At 33.6% G+C, this 22,224-nt stretch overlaps 18 non-coding genes across 18 annotated transcripts; all 18 read left to right on the forward strand.

The window, feature by feature from the left end:
- Positions 1-3: 3 nt before the first annotated feature.
- On the forward strand, positions 4-77 carry TRNAI-AAU (transfer RNA isoleucine (anticodon AAU)). The gene has a single exon. It is a non-coding gene; the product is annotated as a tRNA-Ile (tRNA).
- A 782-nt stretch (positions 78-859) lies between these two features.
- TRNAI-AAU (transfer RNA isoleucine (anticodon AAU)) lies at positions 860-933 on the forward strand. The gene has a single exon. It is a non-coding gene; the product is annotated as a tRNA-Ile (tRNA).
- A 1,114-nt stretch (positions 934-2,047) lies between these two features.
- On the forward strand, positions 2,048-2,121 carry TRNAI-AAU (transfer RNA isoleucine (anticodon AAU)). Its single transcript has one exon. It is a non-coding gene; the product is annotated as a tRNA-Ile (tRNA).
- A 2,567-nt stretch (positions 2,122-4,688) lies between these two features.
- On the forward strand, positions 4,689-4,762 carry TRNAI-AAU (transfer RNA isoleucine (anticodon AAU)). The gene has a single exon. It is a non-coding gene; the product is annotated as a tRNA-Ile (tRNA).
- A 782-nt stretch (positions 4,763-5,544) lies between these two features.
- Positions 5,545-5,618, forward strand: TRNAI-AAU (transfer RNA isoleucine (anticodon AAU)). The gene has a single exon. It is a non-coding gene; the product is annotated as a tRNA-Ile (tRNA).
- A 523-nt stretch (positions 5,619-6,141) lies between these two features.
- On the forward strand, positions 6,142-6,215 carry TRNAI-AAU (transfer RNA isoleucine (anticodon AAU)). The gene has a single exon. It is a non-coding gene; the product is annotated as a tRNA-Ile (tRNA).
- A 2,118-nt stretch (positions 6,216-8,333) lies between these two features.
- TRNAI-AAU (transfer RNA isoleucine (anticodon AAU)) lies at positions 8,334-8,407 on the forward strand. The gene has a single exon. It is a non-coding gene; the product is annotated as a tRNA-Ile (tRNA).
- A 523-nt stretch (positions 8,408-8,930) lies between these two features.
- Positions 8,931-9,004, forward strand: TRNAI-AAU (transfer RNA isoleucine (anticodon AAU)). Its single transcript has one exon. It is a non-coding gene; the product is annotated as a tRNA-Ile (tRNA).
- A 782-nt stretch (positions 9,005-9,786) lies between these two features.
- On the forward strand, positions 9,787-9,860 carry TRNAI-AAU (transfer RNA isoleucine (anticodon AAU)). Its single transcript has one exon. It is a non-coding gene; the product is annotated as a tRNA-Ile (tRNA).
- Positions 9,861-13,880: 4,020 nt separating this feature from the next.
- On the forward strand, positions 13,881-13,954 carry TRNAI-AAU (transfer RNA isoleucine (anticodon AAU)). Its single transcript has one exon. It is a non-coding gene; the product is annotated as a tRNA-Ile (tRNA).
- A 517-nt stretch (positions 13,955-14,471) lies between these two features.
- TRNAI-AAU (transfer RNA isoleucine (anticodon AAU)) lies at positions 14,472-14,545 on the forward strand. Its single transcript has one exon. It is a non-coding gene; the product is annotated as a tRNA-Ile (tRNA).
- Positions 14,546-16,515: 1,970 nt separating this feature from the next.
- Positions 16,516-16,589, forward strand: TRNAI-AAU (transfer RNA isoleucine (anticodon AAU)). The gene has a single exon. It is a non-coding gene; the product is annotated as a tRNA-Ile (tRNA).
- A 782-nt stretch (positions 16,590-17,371) lies between these two features.
- Positions 17,372-17,445, forward strand: TRNAI-AAU (transfer RNA isoleucine (anticodon AAU)). Its single transcript has one exon. It is a non-coding gene; the product is annotated as a tRNA-Ile (tRNA).
- Positions 17,446-17,968: 523 nt separating this feature from the next.
- On the forward strand, positions 17,969-18,042 carry TRNAI-AAU (transfer RNA isoleucine (anticodon AAU)). The gene has a single exon. It is a non-coding gene; the product is annotated as a tRNA-Ile (tRNA).
- Positions 18,043-19,421: 1,379 nt separating this feature from the next.
- TRNAI-AAU (transfer RNA isoleucine (anticodon AAU)) lies at positions 19,422-19,495 on the forward strand. Its single transcript has one exon. It is a non-coding gene; the product is annotated as a tRNA-Ile (tRNA).
- Positions 19,496-20,868: 1,373 nt separating this feature from the next.
- Positions 20,869-20,942, forward strand: TRNAI-AAU (transfer RNA isoleucine (anticodon AAU)). Its single transcript has one exon. It is a non-coding gene; the product is annotated as a tRNA-Ile (tRNA).
- Positions 20,943-21,465: 523 nt separating this feature from the next.
- Positions 21,466-21,539, forward strand: TRNAI-AAU (transfer RNA isoleucine (anticodon AAU)). Its single transcript has one exon. It is a non-coding gene; the product is annotated as a tRNA-Ile (tRNA).
- A 517-nt stretch (positions 21,540-22,056) lies between these two features.
- Positions 22,057-22,130, forward strand: TRNAI-AAU (transfer RNA isoleucine (anticodon AAU)). The gene has a single exon. It is a non-coding gene; the product is annotated as a tRNA-Ile (tRNA).
- The last annotated feature ends 94 nt before the right edge of the window (positions 22,131-22,224 follow it).

Raw genomic sequence — 22,224 nt, forward strand, 5'->3', positions numbered from 1 at the left:
AGCGGCCTGTTAGCTCAGTTGGTTAGAGCGTGGTGCTAATAACGCCAAGGTCACAGGTTCGATCCCTGTACAGGCCAAGTTTCTGTGTGAAAAAAAAGATGCTTTTTCTTGTGTCTCTTTGTTAACTGTATATCTCTTTGGAGCAAGAGCTGCTAGAATGATTAGTTGAATCAATTTGATATAGATGTGGAATTATATATCAATGTTAAAGTGCCTTGAACATCCATTAATGGTTCAAAGTTCTAACACTAAGTAATTAATCTCCCATTTATTACAAGTAATTTAGGAAAGTCTAGTTTTGATTTTTTGATAATGCTTAAAGACACCATGAATGTAAACAGCTGAATATAAGATTTCCATCTATCTCGGGTTAACAATCAGTAGCACTTCATCATCTGTTATTTCTTCAGTAGTATGCTATAAATATGGTAAGCCTATTATCTGATTCTGTTAGAACATGAAGTTAAAAATGCCAAGAACATACTTTCTACCACTCTCCAAGCAAACACTTAACGCTGCTTTAATGTTGAAATAAATGCATTTTCTTCTGTATCTTGTTTAAATCTATATTTCCTTTGAGCAGAAGCTGATAGAATGAGTAGATGAATTAATTTAATATAGATGATGAACTGTTATTTATTGCTAAACCACATGGAAAATACATTAATGGTTCTAAGTTTTAACACTAAGAATGAAAATCTCATTTGTATTGATTTTTTTGTGATATTTGTTTCTTCATGTCGATAATATATAAATATACCTTATGGGTAAACAGCTGAAAATAAGCTTTCAAACTATCTGGGGTTCACTGACATTAGCAGTTCTTCATATGCTTGTCCCCCAGCCCAGCACGAACAGCGGCCTGTTAGCTCAGTTGGTTAGAGCGTGGTGCTAATAACGCCAAGGTCACAGGTTCGATCCCTGTACAGGCCAAGTTTCTGTGTTAAATAAAAGATGCTTTTTCTTGTGTCTCTTTGTTAACTGTATATCTCTTTGGAGCAAGAGCTGCTAGAATCATTAGTTGAATCAATTTGATATAGATGTGGAATTATATATTAATGTTAAACTGCCTTGAACATCCATTAATGGTTGTAAGTTCTAACACTAAGTAACTAAATCTCTCATTTATTACAAGCATTTTCTTCTGTCTGATGTTTATCTCTATATTTCCTTTGAGCAGGAGCTGATAGAATGAGTAGATGAATTAATTTAATATAGATGATGAACTGTTATTTATTGCTAAACCACATAGAACATACATTAATGGTTCTAAGTTTTAACACTAAGAATGAAAATCTCATTTGTATTGATTTTTTTGTGATATTTGTTTCTTCATGTCGATAATATATAAATATACCTTATGGGTAAACAGCTGAAAATAAGCTTTCAATCTATCTGGAGTTCACTGACATTAGCAGTTCTGCATATGCTTGTCCCCCAGCCCAGCACGAACGGCGGCCTGTTAGCTCAGTTGGTTAGAGCGTGGTGCTAATAACGCCAAGGTCACAGGTTCCATCCCTGTACAGGCCAAGTTTCTGTGTTAAAAAAAAGATGCTTTTTCTTGTGTCTCTTTGTTAACTGTATATCTCTTTGGAGCAAGAGCTGCTAGTAGTTGAATCAATTTGATATAGATGTGGAATTATATATTAATGTTAAAGTGCCTTGAACATCCATTAATGGTTGTAAGTTCTAACACTAAGTAACTAAATCTCTCATTTATTACAAGCATTTTCTTCTGTCTTATGTTTATCTCTATATTTCCTTTGAGCAGGAGCTGATAGAATGAGTAGATGAATTAATTTAATATAGATGATGAACTGTTATTTATTGCTAAACCACATAGAACATACATTAATGGTTCTAAGTTTTAACACTAAGAATGAAAATCTCATTTGTATTGATTTTTTTGTGATATTTGTTTCTTCATGTCGATAATATATAAATATACCTTATGGGTAAACAGCTGAAAATAAGCTTTCAAACTATCTGGGGTTCACTGACATTAGCAATTCTTCATATGCTTGTCCCCCAGCCCAGCACGAACGGCGGCCTGTTAGCTCAGTTGGTTAGAGCGTGGTGCTAATAACGCCAAGGTCACAGGTTCGATCCCTGTACAGGCCAAGTTTCTGTGTTAAAAAAAAGATGCTTTTTCTTGTCTCTCTTTGTTAACTGTATATCTCTTTGGAGCAAGAGCTGCTAGAATCATTAGTTGAATCAATTTGATATAGATGTGGAATTATATATTAATGTTAAAGTGCCTTGAACATCCATTAATGGTTGTAAGTTCTAACACTAAGTAACTAAATCTCTCATTTATTACAAGCATTTTCTTCTGTCTGATGTTTATCTCTATATTTCCTTTGAGCAGGAGCTGATAGAATGAGTAGATGAATTAATTTAATATAGATGATGAACTGTTATTTATTGCTAAACCACATAGAACATACATTAATGGTTCTAAGTTTTAACACTAAGAATGAAAATCTCATTTGTATTGATTTTTTTGTGATATTTGTTTCTTCATGTCGATAATATATAAATATACCTTATGGGTAAACAGCTGAAAATAAGCTTTCAAACTATCTGGGGTTCACTGACATTAGCAATTCTTCATATGCTTGTCCCCCAGCCCAGCACAAACAGCGGCCTGTTAGCTCAGTTGGTTAGAGCGTGGTGCTAATAACGCCAAGGTCACAGGTTCGATCCCTGTACTGGCCAAGTTTCTGTGTTAAATAAAAGATGCTTTTTCTTGTGTCTCTTTGTTATCTGTATATCTCTTTGGAGCAAGAGCTGCTAGAATCATTAGTTGAATCAATTTGATATAGATGTGGAATTATATATTAATGTTAAAGTGCCTTGAACACCCATTAATGGTTCAAAGTTCTAACACTAAGTAATTAATCTCCCATTTATTACAAGTAATTTAGGAAAGTCTAGTTTTGATTTTTTGATAATGCTTAAAGACACCATGAATGTAAACAGCTGAATATAAGATTTCCATCTATCTCGGGTTAACAATCAGTAGCACTTCATCATCTGTTATTTCTTCAGTAGTATGCTATAAATATAGTAAGCCTATTATCTGATTCTGTTAGAACATGAAGTTAAAAATGGCAAGAACATACTTTCTACCACTCTCCAAGCAAACACTTAACGCTGCTTTAATGTTGAAATAGATGCATTTTCTTCTGTATCTTGTTTAAATCTATATTTCCTTTGAGCAGAAGCTGATAGAATGAGTAGATGAATTAATTTAATATAGATTATGAACTGTTATTTATTGCTAAACCACATGGAAAATACATTAATGGTTCTAAGTTTTAACACTAAGATTGAAAATCTCATTTGTATTGATTTTTTTGTGATATTTGTTTCTTCATGTCGATAATATATAAATATACCTTATGGGTAAACAGCTGAAAATAAGCTTTCAAACTATCTGGGGTTCACTGACATTGGCAATTCTTCATATGCTTGTCCCCCAGCCCAGCACGAGCGGCGGCCTGTTAGCTCAGATGGTTAGAGCGTGGTGCTAATAACGCCAAGGTCACAGGTTCGATCCCTGTACAGGCCAAGTTTCTGTGTTAAATAAAAGAAGCTTTTTCTTCTGTCTCTTTGTTATCTGTATATCTCTTTGGAGCAAGAGCTGCTAGAATCATTAGTTGAATCAATTTGATATAGATGTGGAATTATATATTAATGTTAAAGTGCCTTGAACATCCATTAATGGTTGTAAGTTCTAACACTAAGTAACTAAATCTCTCATTTATTACAAGCATTTTCTTCTGTCTGATGTTTATCTCTATATTTCCTTTGAGCAGGAGCTGATAGAATGAGTAGATGAATTAATTTAATATAGATGATGAACTGTTATTTATTGCTAAACCACATAGAACATACATTAATGGTTCTAAGTTTTAACACTAAGAATGAAAATCTCATTTGTATTGATTTTTTTGTGATATTTGTTTCTTCATGTCGATAATATATAAATATACCTTATGGGTAAACAGCTGAAAATAAGCTTTCAAACTATCTGGGGTTCACTGACATTAGCAGTTCTGCATATGCTTGTCCCCCAGCACAGAACGAACGGCAGCCTGTTAGCTCAGTTGGTTAGAGCGTGGTGCTAATAACGCCAAGGTCACAGGTTCGATCCCTGTACAGGCCAAGTTTCTGTGTTAAAAAAAAGATGCTTTTTCTTGTGTCTCTTTGTTAACTGTATATCTCTTTGGAGCAAGAGCTGCTAGTAGTTGAATCAATTTGATATAGATGTGGAATTATATATTAATGTTAAAGTGCCTTGAACATCCATTAATGGTTGTGAGTTCTAACACTAAGTAACTAAATCTCTCATTTATTACAAGCATTTTCTTCTGTCTGATGTTTATCTCTATATTTCCTTTGAGCAGGAGCTGATAGAATGAGTAGATGAATTAATTTAATATAGATGATGAACTGTTATTTATTGCTAAACCACATGGAAAATACATTAATGGTTCTAAGTTTTAACACTAAGATTGAAAATCTCATTTGTATTGATTTTTTTGTGATATTTGTTTCTTCATGTCGATAATATATAAATATACCTTATGGGTAAACAGCTGAAAATAAGCTTTCAAACTATCTGGGGTTCACTGACATTCGCAATTCTTCATATGCTTGTCCCCCAGCCCAGCACGAACAGCGGCCTGTTAGCTCAGTTGGTTAGAGCGTGGTGCTAATAACGCCAAGGTCACAGGTTCGATCCCTGTACAGGCCAAGTTTCTGTGTTAAATAAAAGATGCTTTTTCTTCTGTCTCTTTGTTATCTGTATATCTCTTTGGAGCAAGAGCTGCTAGAATCATTAGTTGAATCAATTTGATATAGATGTGGAATTATATATTAATGTTAAAGTGCCTTGAACACCCATTAATGGTTCAAAGTTCTAACACTAAGTAATTAATCTCCCATTTATTACAAGTAATTTAGGAAAGTCTAGTTTTGATTTTTTGATAATGCTTAAAGACACCATGAATGTAAACAGCTGAATATAAGATTTCCATCTATCTCGGGTTAACAATCAGTAGCACTTCATCATCTGTTATTTCTTCAGTAGTATGCTATAAATATAGTAAGCCTATTATCTGATTCTGTTAGAACATGAAGTTAAAAATGCCAAGAACATACTTTCTACCACTCTCCAAGCAAACACTTAACGCTGCTTTAATGTTGAAATAGATGCATTTTCTTCTGTATCTTATTTAAATCTATATTTCCTTTGAGCAGAAGCTGATAGAATGAGTAGATGAATTAATTTAATATAGATTATGAACTGTTATTTATTGCTAAACCACATGGAAAATACATTAATGGTTCTAAGTTTTAACACTAAGATTGAAAATCTCATTTGTATTGATTTTTTTGTGATATTTGTTTCTTCATGTCGATAATATATAAATATACCTTATGGGTAAACAGCTGAAAATAAGCTTTCAAACTATCTGGGGTTCACTGACATTAGCAATTCTTCATATGCTTGTCCCCCAGCCCAGCACGAGCGGCGGCCTGTTAGCTCAGTTGGTTAGAGCGTGGTGCTAATAACGCCAAGGTCACAGGTTCGATCCCTGTACAGGCCAAGTTTCTGTGTTAAATAAAAGATGCTTTTTCTTCTGTCTCTTTGTTATCTGTATATCTCTTTGGAGCAAGAGCTGCTAGAATCATTAGTTGAATCAATTTGATATAGATGTGGAATTATATATTAATGTTAAAGTGCCTTGAACATCCATTAATGGTTGTAAGTTCTAACACTAAGTAACTAAATCTCTCATTTATTACAAGCATTTTCTTCTGTCTGATGTTTATCTCTATATTTCCTTTGAGCAGGAGCTGATAGAATGAGTAGATGAATTAATTTAATATAGATGATGAACTGTTATTTATTGCTAAACCACATAGAACATACATTAATGGTTCTAAGTTTTAACACTAAGAATGAAAATCTCATTTGTATTGATTTTTTTGTGATATTTGTTTCTTCATGTCGATAATATATAAATATACCTTATGGGTAAACAGCTGAAAATAAGCTTTCAAACTATCTGGGGTTCACTGACATTAGCAATTCTTCATATGCTTGTCCCCCAGCCCAGCACGAACGGCGGCCTGTTAGCTCAGTTGGTTAGAGCGTGGTGCTAATAACGCCAAGGTCACAGGTTCGATCCCTGTACAGGCCAAGTTTCTGTGTTAAAAAAAAGATGCTTTTTCTTGTGTCTCTTTGTTAACTGTATATCTCTTTGGAGCAAGAGCTGCTAGAATCATTAGTTGAATCAATTTGATATAGATGTGGAATTATATATTAATGTTAAAGTGCCTTGAACATCCATTAATGGTTGTAAGTTCTAACACTAAGTAACTAAATCTCTCATTTATTACAAGCATTTTCTTCTGTCTGATGTTTATCTCTATATTTCCTTTGAGCAGGAGCTGATAGAATGAGTAGATGAATTAATTTAATATAGATGATGAACTGTTATTTATTGCTAAACCACATAGAACATACATTAATGGTTCTAAGTTTTAACACTAAGAATGAAAATCTCATTTGTATTGATTTTTTTGTGATATTTGTTTCTTCATGTCGATAATATATAAATATACCTTATGGGTAAACAGCTGAAAATAAGCTTTCAAACTATCTGCGGTTCACTGACATTAGCAATTCTTCATATGCTTGTCCCCCAGCCCAGCACGAACAACGGCCTGTTAGCACAGTTGGTTAGAGCGTGGTGCTAATAACGCCAAGGTCACAGGTTCGATCCCTGTACAGGCCAAGTTTCTGTGTTCAATAAAAGATGCTTTTTCTTGTGTCTCTTTGTTATCTGTATATCTCTTTGGAGCAAGAGCTGCTAGAATGATTAGTTGAATCAATGTGATATAGATGTGGAATTATATATTAATGTTAAAGTGCCTTGAACATCCATTAATGGTTCAAAGTTCTAACACTAAGTAATTAATCTCCCATTTATTACAAGTAATTTAGGAAAGTCTAGTTTTGATTTTTTGATAATGCTTAACCCCTTCCATGCTCATGACGGAACGATTCCGTCATGAGCATCGGTTGAGCTGTGCTCATGACGGAACCGTTCCGTCATGGCCCCGCCCGCGCTCGAACCCTTCAGCACCGCGGGGGAATCCGCGCAGCGCTGAAGGGGTTAAAGACACCATGAATGTAAACAGCTGAATATAAGATTTCCATCTATCTCTGGTTAACAATCAGTAGCACTTCATCATCTGTTATTTCTTCACTAGTATGCTATAAAAATAGTAAGCCTATTATCTGATTCTGTTAGAACATGAAGTTAAAAATGCCAAGAACATACTTTCTACCACTCTCCAAGCAAACACTTAACGCTGCTTTAATGTTGAAATAAATGCATTTTCTTCTGTATCTTGTTTAAATCTATATTTCCTTTGAGCAGAAGCTGATAGAATGAGTAGATGAATTAATTTAATATAGATGATGAACTGTTATTTATTACTAAACCACATGGAAAATACATTAATGGTTCTAAGTTTTAACACTAAGAATGAAAATCTCATTTGTATTGATTTTTTTGTGATATTTGTTTCTTCATGTCGATAATATATAAATATACCTTATGGGTAAACAGCTGAAAATAAGCTTTCAAACTATCTGGGGTTCACTGACATTACCACTTCTTCATATGCTTGTCCCCCAGCCCAGCACGAACAGCGGCCTGTTTGCTCAGTTGGTTAGAGCGTGGTGCTAATAACGCCAAGGTCACAGGTTCGATCCCTGTACAGGCCAAGTTTCTGTGTTAAATAAAAGATGCTTTTTCTTCTGTTTCTTTGTTATCTGTATATCTCTTTGGAGCAAGAGCTGCTAGAATCATTAGTTGAATCAATTTGATATAGATGTGGAATTATATATTAATGTTAAAGTGCCTTGAACATCCATTAATGGTTGTAAGTTCTAACACTAAGTAACTAAATCTCTCATTTATTACAAGCATTTTCTTCTGTCTGATGTTTATCTCTATATTTCCTTTGAGCAGAAGCTGATAGAATGAGTAGATGAATTAATTTAATATAGATGATAAACTGTTATTTATTGCTAAACCACATAGAAAATACATTAATGGTTCTAAGTTTTAACACTAAGAATGAAAATCTCATTTGTATTGATTTTTTTGTGATATTTGTTTCTTCATGTCGATAATATATACATATACCTTATGGGTAAACAGCTGAAAATAAGCTTTCAAACTATCTGGGGTTCACTGACATTGGCAATTCTTCATATGCTTGTCCCCCAGCCCAGCACGAACAGCGGCCTGTTAGCTCAGTTGGTTAGAGCGTGGTGCTAATAACGCCAAGGTCACAGGTTCGATCCCTGTACAGGCCAAGTTTCTGTGTTAAAAAAAAGATGCTTTTTCTTGTGTCTCTTTGATAACTGTATATCTCTTTGGAGCAAGAGCTGCTAGAATCATTAGTTGAATCAATTTGATATAGATGTGGAATTATATATTAATGTTAAAGTGCCTTGAACATCCATTAATGGTTGTAAGTTCTAACACTAAGTAACTAAATCTCTCATTTATTACAAGCATTTTCTTCTGTCTGATGTTTATCTCTATATTTCCTTTGAGCAGGAGCTGATAGAATGAGTAGATGAATTAATTTAATATAGATGATGAACTGTTATTTATTGCTAAACCACATAGAACATACATTAATGGTTCTAAGTTTTAACACTAAGAATGAAAATCTCATTTGTATTGATTTTTTTGTGATATTTGTTTCTTCATGTCGATAATATATAAATATACCTTATGGGTAAACAGCTGAAAATAAGCTTTCAAACTATCTGGGGTTCACTGACATTGGCAATTCTTCATATGCTTGTCCCCCAGCCCAGCACAAACAGCGGCCTGTTAGCTCAGTTGGTTAGAGCGTGGTGCTAATAACGCCAAGGTCACAGGTTCGATCCCTGTACAGGCCAAGTTTCTGTGTTAAAAAAAAGATGCTTTTTCTTGTGTCTCTTTGTTAACTGTATATCTCTTTGGAGCAAGAGCTGCTAGAATGATTAGTTGAATCAATTTGATATAGATGTGGAATTATATATCAATGTTAAAGTGCCTTGAACATCCATTAATGGTTCAAAGTTCTAACACTAAGTAATTAATCTCCCATTTATTACAAGTAATTTAGGAAAGTCTAGTTTTGATTTTTTGATAATGCTTAAAGACACCATGAATGTAAACAGCTGAATATAAGATTTCCATCTATCTCGGGTTAACAATCAGTAGCACTTCATCATCTGTTATTTCTTCAGTAGTATGCTATAAATATGGTAAGCCTATTATCTGATTCTGTTAGAACATGAAGTTAAAAATGCCAAGAACATACTTTCTACCACTCTCCAAGCAAACACTTAACGCTGCTTTAATGTTGAAATAAATGCATTTTCTTCTGTATCTTGTTTAAATCTATATTTCCTTTGAGCAGAAGCTGATAGAATGAGTAGATGAATTAATTTAATATAGATGATGAACTGTTATTTATTGCTAAACCACATGGAAAATACATTAATGGTTCTAAGTTTTAACACTAAGAATGAAAATCTCATTTGTATTGATTTTTTTGTGATATTTGTTTCTTCATGTCGATAATATATAAATATACCTTATGGGTAAACAGCTGAAAATAAGCTTTCAAACTATCTGGGGTTCACTGACATTAGCAGTTCTTCATATGCTTGTCCCCCAGCCCAGCACGAACAGCGGCCTGTTAGCTCAGTTGGTTAGAGCGTGGTGCTAATAACGCCAAGGTCACAGGTTCGATCCCTGTACAGGCCAAGTTTCTGTGTTAAATAAAAGATGCTTTTTCTTGTGTCTCTTTGTTAACTGTATATCTCTTTGGAGCAAGAGCTGCTAGAATCATTAGTTGAATCAATTTGATATAGATGTGGAATTATATATTAATGTTAAAGTGCCTTGAACATCCATTAATGGTTGTAAGTTCTAACACTAAGTAACTAAATCTCTCATTTATTACAAGCATTTTCTTCTGTCTGATGTTTATCTCTATATTTCCTTTGAGCAGGAGCTGATAGAATGAGTAGATGAATTAATTTAATATAGATGATGAACTGTTATTTATTGCTAAACCACATAGAACATACATTAATGGTTCTAAGTTTTAACACTAAGAATGAAAATCTCATTTGTATTGATTTTTTTGTGATATTTGTTTCTTCATGTCGATAATATATAAATATACCTTATGGGTAAACAGCTGAAAATAAGCTTTCAAACTATCTGGGGTTCACTGACATTAGCAATTCTTCATATGCTTGTCCCCCAGCCCAGCACAAACAGCGGCCTGTTAGCTCAGTTGGTTAGAGCGTGGTGCTAATAACGCCAAGCTCACAGGTTCGATCCCTGTACAGGCCAAGTTTCTGTGTTAAAAAAAAGATGCTTTTTCTTGTGTCTCTTTGTTAACTGTATATCTCTTTGGAGCAAGAGCTGCTAGAATCATTAGTTGAATCAATTTGATATAGATGTGGAATTATATATTAATGTTAAAGTGCCTTGAACATCCATTAATGGTTGTAAGTTCTAACACTAAGTAACTAAATCTCTCATTTATTACAAGCATTTTCTTCTTTCTGATGTTTAGCTCTATATTTCCTTTGAGCAGGAGCTGATAGAATGAGTAGATGAATTAATTTAATATAGATGATGAACTGTTATTTATTGCTAAACCACATAGAACATACATTAATGGTTCTAAGTTTTAACACTAAGAATGAAAATCTCATTTGTATTGATTTTTTTGTGATATTTGTTTCTTCATGTCGATAATATATAAATATACCTTATGGGTAAACAGCTGAAAATAAGCTTTCAAACTATCTGGGGTTCACTGACATTAGCAATTCTTCATATGCTTGTCCCCCAGCCCAGCACCAACGGCGGCCTGTTAGCACAGTTGGTTAGAGCGTGGTGCTAATAACGCCAAGGTCACAGGTTCGATCCCTGTACATGCCAAGTTTCAGTGTTAAATAAAAGATGCTTTTTCTTCTGTCTCTTTGTTATCTGTATATCTCTTTGGAGCAAGAGCTGCTAGAATCATTAGTTGAATCAATTTGATATAGATGTGGAATTATATATTAATGTTAAAGTGCCTTGAACATCCATTAATGGTTCAAAGTTCTAACACTAAGTAATTAATCTCCCATTTATTACAAGTAATTTAGGAAAGTCTAGTTTTGATTTTTTGATAATGCTTAAAGACACCATGAATGTAAACAGCTGAATATAAGATTTCCATCTATCTCGGGTTAACAATCAGTAGCACTTCATCATCTGTTATTTCTTCAGTAGTATGCTATAAATATAGTAAGCCTATTATCTGATTCTGTTAGAACATGAAGTTAAAAATGCCAAGAACATACTTTCTACCACTCTCCAAGCAAACACTTAACGCTGCTTTAATGTTGAAATAGATGCATTTTCTTCTGTATCTTGTTTAAATCTATATTTCCTTTGAGCAGAAGCTGATAGAATGAGTAGATGAATTAATTTAATATAGATTATGAACTGTTATTTATTGCTAAACCACATGGAAAATACATTAATGGTTCTAAGTTTTAACACTAAGATTGAAAATCTCATTTGTATTGATTTTTTTGTGATATTTGTTTCTTCATGTCGATAATATATAAATATACCTTATGGGTAAACAGCTGAAAATAAGCTTTCAAACTATCTGGGGTTCACTGACATTGGCAATTCTTCATATGCTTGTCCCCCAGCCCAGCACGAGCGGCGGCCTGTTAGCTCAGATGGTTAGAGCGTGGTGCTAATAACGCCAAGGTCACAGGTTCGATCCCTGTACAGGCCAAGTTTCTGTGTTAAATAAAAGAAGCTTTTTTTTCTGTCTCTTTGTTATCTGTATATCTCTTTGGAGCAAGAGCTGCTAGAATCATTAGTTGAATCAATTTGATATAGATGTGGAATTATATATTAATGTTAAAGTGCCTTGAACATCCATTAATGGTTGTAAGTTCTAACACTAAGTAACTAAATCTCTCATTTATTACAAGCATTTTCTTCTGTCTGATGTTTATCTCTATATTTCCTTTGAGCAGGAGCTGATAGAATGAGTAGATGAATTAATTTAATATAGATGATGAACTGTTATTTATTGCTAAACCACATAGAACATACATTAATGGTTCTAAGTTTTAACACTAAGAATGAAAATCTCATTTGTATTGATTTTTTTGTGATATTTGTTTCTTCATGTCGATAATATATAAATATACCTTATGGGTAAACAGCTGAAAATAAGCTTTCAAACTATCTGGGGTTCACTGACATTAGCAGTTCTGCATATGCTTGTCCCCCAGCACAGAACGAACGGCAGCCTGTTAGCTCAGTTGGTTAGAGCGTGGTGCTAATAACGCCAAGGTCACAGGTTCGATCCCTGTACAGGCCAAGTTTCTGTGTTAAAAAAAAGATGCTTTTTCTTGTGTCTCTTTGTTAACTGTATATCTCTTTGGAGCAAGAGCTGCTAGTAGTTGAATCAATTTGATATAGATGTGGAATTATATATTAATGTTAAAGTGCCTTGAACATCCATTAATGGTTCAAAGTTCTAACACTAAGTAATTAATCTCCCATTTATTACAAGTAATTTAGGAAAGTCTAGTTTTGATTTTTTGATAATGCTTAAAGACACCATGAATGTAAACAGCTGAATATAAGATTTCCATCTATCTCGGGTTAACAATCAGTAGCACTTCATCATCTGTTATTTCTTCAGTAGTATGCTATAAATATAGTAAGCCTATTATCTGATTCTGTTAGAACATGAAGTTAAAAATGCCAAGAACATACTTTCTACCACTCTCCAAGCAAACACTTAACGCTGCTTTAATGTTGAAATAGATGCATTTTCTTCTGTATCTTGTTTAAATCTATATTTCCTTTGAGCAGAAGCTGATAGAATGAGAAGATGAATTAATTTAATATAGATGATGAACTGTTATTTATTGCTAAACCACATGGAAAATACATTAATGGTTCTAAGTTTTAACACTAAGATTGAAAATCTCATTTGTATTGATTTTTTTGTGATATTTGTTTCTTCATGTCGATAATATATAAATATACCTTATGGGTAAACAGCTGAAAATAAGCTTTCAAACTATCTGGGGTTCACTGACATTAGCAATTCTTCATATGCTTGTCCCCCAGCCCAGCACGAGCGGCGGCCTGTTAGCTCAGTTGGTTAGAGCGTGGTGCTAATAATGCCAAGGTCACAGGTTCGATCCCTGTACAGGCCAAGTTTCTGTGTTAAATAAAAGATGCTTTTTCTTCTGTCTCTTTGTTATCTGTATATCTCTTTGGAGCAAGAGCTGCTAGAATCATTAGTTGAATCAATTTGATATAGATGTGGAATTATATATTAATGTTAAAGTGCCTTGAACATCCATTAATGGTTGTAAGTTCTAACACTAAGTAACTAAATCTCTCATTTATTACAAGCATTTTCTTCTGTCTGATGTTTATCTCTATATTTCCTTTGAGCAGGAGCTGATAGAATGAGTAGATGAATTAATTTAATATAGATGATGAACTGTTATTTATTGCTAAACCACATAGAACATACATTAATGGTTCTAAGTTTTAACACTAAGAATGAAAATCTCATTTGTATTGATTTTTTTGTGATATTTGTTTCTTCATGTCGATAATATATAAATATACCTTATGGGTAAACAGCTGAAAATAAGCTTTCAATCTATCTGGGGTTCACTGACATTAGCAGTTCTGCATATGCTTGTCCCCCAGCACAGCACGAACGGCGGCCTGTTAGCTCAGTTGGTTAGAGCGTGGTGCTAATAACGCCAAGGTCACAGGTTCGATCCCTGTACAGGCCAAGTTTCTGTGTTAAAAAAAAGATGCTTTTTCTTGTGTCTCTTTGTTAACTGTATATCTCTTTGGAGCAAGAGCTGCTAGTAGTTGAATCAATTTGATATAGATGTGGAATTATATATTAATGTTAAAGTGCCTTGAACATCCATTAATGGTTGTAAGTTCTAACACTAAGTAACTAAATCTCTCATTTATTACAAGCATTTTCTTCTGTCTGATGTTTATCTCTATATTTCCTTTGAGCAGGAGCTGATAGAATGAGTAGATGAATTAATTTAATATAGATGATGAACTGTTATTTATTGCTAAACCACATGGAAAATACATTAATGGTTCTAAGTTTTAACACTAAGATTGAAAATCTCATTTGTATTGATTTTTTTGTGATATTTGTTTCTTCATGTCGATAATATATAAATATACCTTATGGGTAAACAGCTGAAAATAAGCTTTCAAACTATCTGGGGTTCACTGACATTAGCAATTCTTCATATGCTTGTCCCCCAGCCCAGCACGAACGGCGGCCTGTTAGCTCAGTTGGTTAGAGCGTGGTGCTAATAACGCCAAGGTCACAGGTTCGATCCCTGTACAGGCCAAGTTTCTGTGTTCAATAAAAGATGCTTTTTCTTGTGTCTCTTTGTTATCTGTATATCTCTTTGGAGCAAGAGCTGCTAGAATGATTAGTTGAATCAATGTGATATAGATGTGGAATTATATATTAATGTTAAAGTGCCTTGAACATCCATTAATGGTTCAAAGTTCTAACACTAAGTAATTAATCTCCCATTTATTACAAGTAATTTAGGAAAGTCTAGTTTTGATTTTTTGATAATGCTTAAAGACACCATGAATGTAAACAGCTGAATATAAGATTTCCATCTATCTCTGGTTAACAATCAGTAGCACTTCATCATCTGTTATTTCTTCACTAGTATGCTATAAAAATAGTAAGCCTATTATCTGATTCTGTTAGAACATGAAGTTAAAAATGCCAAGAACATACTTTCTACCACTCTCCAAGCAAACACTTAACGCTGCTTTAATGTTGAAATAAATGCATTTTCTTCTGTATCTTGTTTAAATCTATATTTCCTTTGAGCAGAAGCTGATAGAATGAGTAGATGAATTAATTTAATATAGATGATGAACTGTTATTTATTACTAAACCACATGGAAAATACATTAATGGTTCTAAGTTTTAACACTAAGATTGAAAATCTCATTTGTATTGATTTTTTTGTGATATTTGTTTCTTCATGTCGATAATATATAAATATACCTTATGGGTAAACAGCTGAAAATAAGCTTTCAAACTATCTGGGGTTCACTGACATTGCCAATTCTTCATATGCTTGTCCCCCAGCCCAGCACGAGCGGCGGCCTGTTAGCTCAGATGGTTAGAGCGTGGTGCTAATAACGCCAAGGTCACAGGTTCGATCCCTGTACAGGCCAAGTTTCTGTGTTAAATAAAAGAAGCTTTTTCTTCTGTCTCTTTGTTATCTGTATATCTCTTTGGAGCAAGAGCTGCTAGAATCATTAGTTGAATCAATTTGATATAGATGTGGAATTATATATTAATGTTAAAGTGCCTTGAACATCCATTAATGGTTGTAAGTTCTAACACTAAGTAACTAAATCTCTCATTTATTACAAGCATTTTCTTCTGTCTGATGTTTATCTCTATATTTCCTTTGAGCAGGAGCTGATAGAATGAGTAGATGAATTAATTTAATATAGATGATGAACTGTTATTTATTGCTAAACCACATAGAACATACATTAATGGTTCTAAGTTTTAACACTAAGAATGAAAATCTCATTTGTATTGATTTTTTTGTGATATTTGTTTCTTCATGTCGATAATATATAAATATACCTTATGGGTAAACAGCTGAAAATAAGCTTTCAAACTATCTGGGGTTCACTGACATTAGCAGTTCTGCATATGCTTGTCCCCCAGCACAAAACGAACGGCAGCCTGTTAGCTCAGTTGGTTAGAGCGTGGTGCTAATAACGCCAAGGTCACAGGTTCGATCCCTGTACAGGCCAAGTTTCTGTGTTAAAAAAAAGATGCTTTTTCTTGTGTCTCTTTGTTAACTGTATATCTCTTTGGAGCAAGAGCTGCTAGTAGTTGAATCAATTTGATATAGATGTGGAATTATATATTAATGTTAAAGTGCCTTGAACATCCATTAATGGTTGTAAGTTCTAACACTAAGTAACTAAATCTCTCATTTATTACAAGCATTTTCTTCTGTCTGATGTTTATCTCTATATTTCCTTTGAGCAGGAGCTGATAGAATGAGTAGATGAATTAATTTAATATAGATGATGAACTGTTATTTATTGCTAAACCACATGGAAAATACATTAATGGTTCTAAGTTTTAACACTAAGATTGAAAATCTCATTTGTATTGATTTTTTTGTGATATTTGTTTCTTCATGTCGATAATATATAAATATACCTTATGGGTAAACAGCTGAAAATAAGCTTTCAAACTATCTGGGGTTCACTGACATTCGCAATTCTTCATATGCTTGTCCCCCAGCCCAGCACGAACGGCGGCCTGTTAGCTCAGTTGGTTAGAGCGTGGTGCTAATAACGCCAAGGTCACAGGTTCGATCCCTGTACAGGCCAAGTTTCTGTGTTAAATAAAAGATGCTTTTTCTTCTGTCTCTTTGTTATCTGTATATCTCTTTGGAGCAAGAGCTGCTAGAATCATTAGTTGAATCAATTTGATATAGATGTGGAATTATATATTAATGTTAAAGTGCCTTGAACACCCATTAATGGTTCAAAGTTCTAACACTAAGTAATTAATCTCCCATTTATTACAAGTAATTTAGGAAAGTCTAGTTTTGATTTTTTGATAATGCTTAAAGACACCATGAATGTAAACAGCTGAATATAAGATTTCCATCTATCTCGGGTTAACAATCAGTAGCACTTCATCATCTGTTATTTCTTCAGTAGTATGCTATAAATATAGTAAGCCTATTATCTGATTCTGTTAGAACATGAAGTTAAAAATGCCAAGAACATACTTTCTACCACTCTCCAAGCAAACACTTAACGCTGCTTTAATGTTGAAATAGATGCATTTTCTTCTGTATCTTATTTAAATCTATATTTCCTTTGAGCAGAAGCTGATAGAATGAGTAGATGAATTAATTTAATATAGATTATGAACTGTTATTTATTGCTAAACCACATGGAAAATACATTAATGGTTCTAAGTTTTAACACTAAGATTGAAAATCTCATTTGTATTGATTTTTTTGTGATATTTGTTTCTTCATGTCGATAATATATAAATATACCTTATGGGTAAACAGCTGAAAATAAGCTTTCAAACTATCTGGGGTTCACTGACATTAGCAATTCTTCATATGCTTGTCCCCCAGCCCAGCACGAGCGGCGGCCTGTTAGCTCAGTTGGTTAGAGCGTGGTGCTAATAACGCCAAGGTCACAGGTTCGATCCCTGTACAGGCCAAGTTTCTGTGTTAAATAAAAGATGCTTTTTCTTCTGTCTCTTTGTTATCTGTATATCTCTTTGGAGCAAGAGCTGCTAGAATCATTAGTTGAATCAATTTGATATAGATGTGGAATTATATATTAATGTTAAAGTGCCTTGAACATCCATTAATGGTTGTAAGTTCTAACACTAAGTAACTAAATCTCTCATTTATTACAAGCATTTTCTTCTGTCTGATGTTTATCTCTATATTTCCTTTGAGCAGGAGCTGATAGAATGAGTAGATGAATTAATTTAATATAGATGATGAACTGTTATTTATTGCTAAACCACATAGAACATACATTAATGGTTCTAAGTTTTAACACTAAGATTGAAAATCTCATTTGTATTGATTTTTTTGTGATATTTGTTTCTTCATGTCGATAATATATAAATATACCTTATGGGTAAACAGCTGAAAATAAGCTTTCAAACTATCTGGGGTTCACTGACATTAGCAATTCTTCATATGCTTGTCCCCCAGCCCAGCACGAACGGCGGCCTGTTAGCTCAGTTGGTTAGAGCGTGGTGCTAATAACGCCAAGGTCACAGGTTCGATCCCTGTACAGGCCAAGTTTCTGTGTTAAAAAAAAGATGCTTTTTCTTGTGTCTCTTTGTTAACTGTATATCTCTTTGGAGCAAGAGCTGCTAGAATCATTAGTTGAATCAATTTGATATAGATGTGGAATTATATATTAATGTTAAAGTGCCTTGAACATCCATTAATGGTTGTAAGTTCTAACACTAAGTAACTAAATCTCTCATTTATTACAAGCATTTTCTTCTGTCTGATGTTTATCTCTATATTTCCTTTGAGCAGGAGCTGATAGAATGAGTAGATGAATTAATTTAATATAGATGATGAACTGTTATTTATTGCTAAACCACATAGAACATACATTAATGGTTCTAAGTTTTAACACTAAGAATGAAAATCTCATTTGTATTGATTTTTGTGTGATATTTGTTTCTTCATGTCGATAATATATAAATATACCTTATGGGTAAACAGCTGAAAATAAGCTTTCAAACTATCTGCGGTTCACTGACATTAGCAATTCTTCATATGCTTGTCCCCCAGCCCAGCACGAACAACGGCCTGTTAGCACAGTTGGTTAGAGCGTGGTGCTAATAACGCCAAGGTCACAGGTTCGATCCCTGTACAGGCCAAGTTTCTGTGTTCAATAAAAGATGCTTTTTCTTGTGTCTCTTTGTTATCTGTATATCTCTTTGGAGCAAGAGCTGCTAGAATGATTAGTTGAATCAATGTGATATAGATGTTTAATTATATATTAATGTTAAAGTGCCTTGAACATCCATTAATGGTTCAAAGTTCTAACACTAAGTAATTAATCTCCCATTTATTACAAGTAATTTAGGAAAGTCTAGTTTTGATTTTTTGATAATGCTTAAAGACACCATGAATGTAAACAGCTGAATATAAGATTTCCATCTATCTCTGGTTAACAATCAGTAGCACTTCATCATCTGTTATTTCTTCACTAGTATGCTATAAAAATAGTAAGCCTATTATCTGATTCTGTTAGAACATGAAGTTAAAAATGCCAAGAACATACTTTCTACCACTCTCCAAGCAAACACTTAACGCTGCTTTAATGTTGAAATAAATGCATTTTCTTCTGTATCTTGTTTAAATCTATATTTCCTTTGAGCAGAAGCTGATAGAATGAGGAGATGAATTAATTTAATATAGATGATGAACTGTTATTTATTACTAAACCACATGGAAAATACATTAATGGTTCTAAGTTTTAACACTAAGAATGAAAATCTCATTTGTATTGATTTTTTTGTGATATTTGTTTCTTCATGTCGATAATATATAAATATACCTTATGGGTAAACAGCTCAAAATAAGCTTTCAAACTATCTGGGGTTCACTGACATTACCACTTCTTCATATGCTTGTCCCCCAGCCCAGCACGAACAGCGGCCTGTTAGCTCAGTTGGTTAGAGCGTGGTGCTAATAACGCCAAGGTCACAGGTTCGATCCCTGTACAGGCCAAGTTTCTGTGTTAAATAAAAGATGCTTTTTCTTCTGTTTCTTTGTTAACTGTATATCTCTTTGGAGCAAGAGCTGCTAGAATCATTAGTTGAATCAATTTGATATAGATGTGGAATTATATATTAATGTTAAAGTGCCTTGAACATCCATTAATGGTTGTAAGTTCTAACACTAAGTAACTAAATCTCTCATTTATTACAAGCATTTTCTTCTGTCTGATGTTTATCTCTATATTTCCTTTGAGCAGAAGCTGATAGAATGAGTAGATGAATTAATTTAATATAGATGATAAACTGTTATTTATTGCTAAACCACATAGAAAATACATTAATGGTTCTAAGTTTTAACACTAAGAATGAAAATCTCATTTGTATTGATTTTTTTGTGATATTTGTTTCTTCATGTCGATAATATATAAATATACCTTATGGGTAAACAGCTGAAAATAAGCTTTCAAACTATCTGGGGTTCACTGACATTAGCAGTTCTGCATATGCTTGTCCCCCAGCACAGAACGAACGGCAGCCTGTTAGCTCAGTTGGTTAGAGCGTGGTGCTAATAACGCCAAGGTCACAGGTTCGATCCCTGTACAGGCCAAGTTTCTGTGTTAAAAAAAAGATGCTTTTTCTTGTGTCTCTTTGTTAACTGTATATCTCTTTGGAGCAAGAGCTGCTAGTAGTTGAATCAATTTGATATAGATGTGGAATTATATATTAATGTTAAAGTGCCTTGAACATCCATTAATGGTTCAAAGTTCTAACACTAAGTAATTAATCTCCCATTTATTACAAGTAATTTAGGAAAGTCTAGTTTTGATTTTTTGATAATGCTTAAAGACACCATGAATGTAAACAGCTGAATATAAGATTTCCATCTATCTCGGGTTAACAATCAGTAGCACTTCATCATCTGTTATTTCTTCAGTAGTATGCTATAAATATAGTAAGCCTATTATCTGATTCTGTTAGAACATGAAGTTAAAAATGCCAAGAACATACTTTCTACCACTCTCCAAGCAAACACTTAACGCTGCTTTAATGTTGAAATAGATGCATTTTCTTCTGTATCTTGTTTAAATCTATATTTCCTTTGAGCAGAAGCTGATAGAATGAGAAGATGAATTAATTTAATATAGATGATGAACTGTTATTTATTGCTAAACCACATGGAAAATACATTAATGGTTCTAAGTTTTAACACTAAGATTGAAAATCTCATTTGTATTGATTTTTTTGTGATATTTGTTTCTTCATGTCGATAATATATAAATATACCTTATGGGTAAACAGCTGAAAATAAGCTTTCAAACTATCTGGGGTTCACTGACATTAGCAATTCTTCATATGCTTGTCCCCCAGCCCAGCACGAGCGGCGGCCTGTTAGCTCAGTTGGTTAGAGCGTGGTGCTAATAACGCCAAGGTCACAGGTTCGATCCCTGTACAGGCCAAGTTTCTGTGTTAAATAAAAGATGCTTTTTCTTCTGTCTCTTTGTTATCTGTATATCTCTTTGGAGCAAGAGCTGCTAGAATCATTAGTTGAATCAATTTGATATAGATGTGGAATTATATATTAATGTTAAAGTGCCTTGAACATCCATTAATGGTTGTAAGTTCTAACACTAAGTAACTAAATCTCTCATTTATTACAAGCATTTTCTTCTGTCTGATGTTTATCTCTATATTTCCTTTGAGCAGGAGCTGATAGAATGAGTAGATGAATTAATTTAATATAGATGATGAACTGTTATTTATTGCTAAACCACATAGAACATACATTAATGGTTCTAAGTTTTAACACTAAGAATGAAAATCTCATTTGTATTGATTTTTTTGTGATATTTGTTTCTTCATGTCGATAATATATAAATATACCTTATGGGTAAACAGCTGAAAATAAGCTTTCAATCTATCTGGGGTTCACTGACATTAGCAGTTCTGCATATGCTTGTCCCCCAGCACAGCACGAACGGCGGCCTGTTAGCTCAGTTGGTTAGAGCGTGGTGCTAATAACGCCAAGGTCACAGGTTCGATCCCTGTACAGGCCAAGTTTCTGTGTTAAAAAAAAGATGCTTTTTCTTGTGTCTCTTTGTTAACTGTATATCTCTTTGGAGCAAGAGCTGCTAGTAGTTGAATCAATTTGATATAGATGTGGAATTATATATTAATGTTAAAGTGCCTTGAACATCCATTAATGGTTGTAAGTTCTAACACTAAGTAACTAAATCTCTCATTTATTACAAGCATTTTCTTCTGTCTGATGTTTATCTCTATATTTCCTTTGAGCAGGAGCTGATAGAATGAGTAGATGAATTAATTTAATATAGATGATGAACTGTTATTTATTGCTAAACCACATGGAAAATACATTAATGGTTCTAAGTTTTAACACTAAGATTGAAAATCTCATTTGTATTGATTTTTTTGTGATATTTGTTTCTTCATGTCGATAATATATAAATATACCTTATGGGTAAACAGCTGAAAATAAGCTTTCAAACTATCTGGGGTTCACTGACATTAGCAATTCTTCATATGCTTGTCCCCCAGCCCAGCACGAACGGCGGCCTGTTAGCTCAGTTGGTTAGAGCGTGGTGCTAATAACGCCAAGGTCACAGGTTCGATCCCTGTACAGGCCAAGTTTCTGTGTTCAATAAAAGATGCTTTTTCTTGTGTCTCTTTGTTATCTGTATATCTCTTTGGAGCAAGAGCTGCTAGAATGATTAGTTGAAT

This window comes from Triturus cristatus, chromosome 5_1, assembly GCF_964204655.1.
Source record: "Triturus cristatus chromosome 5_1, aTriCri1.1, whole genome shotgun sequence".
NCBI lineage: Eukaryota > Metazoa > Chordata > Amphibia > Caudata > Salamandridae > Triturus > Triturus cristatus.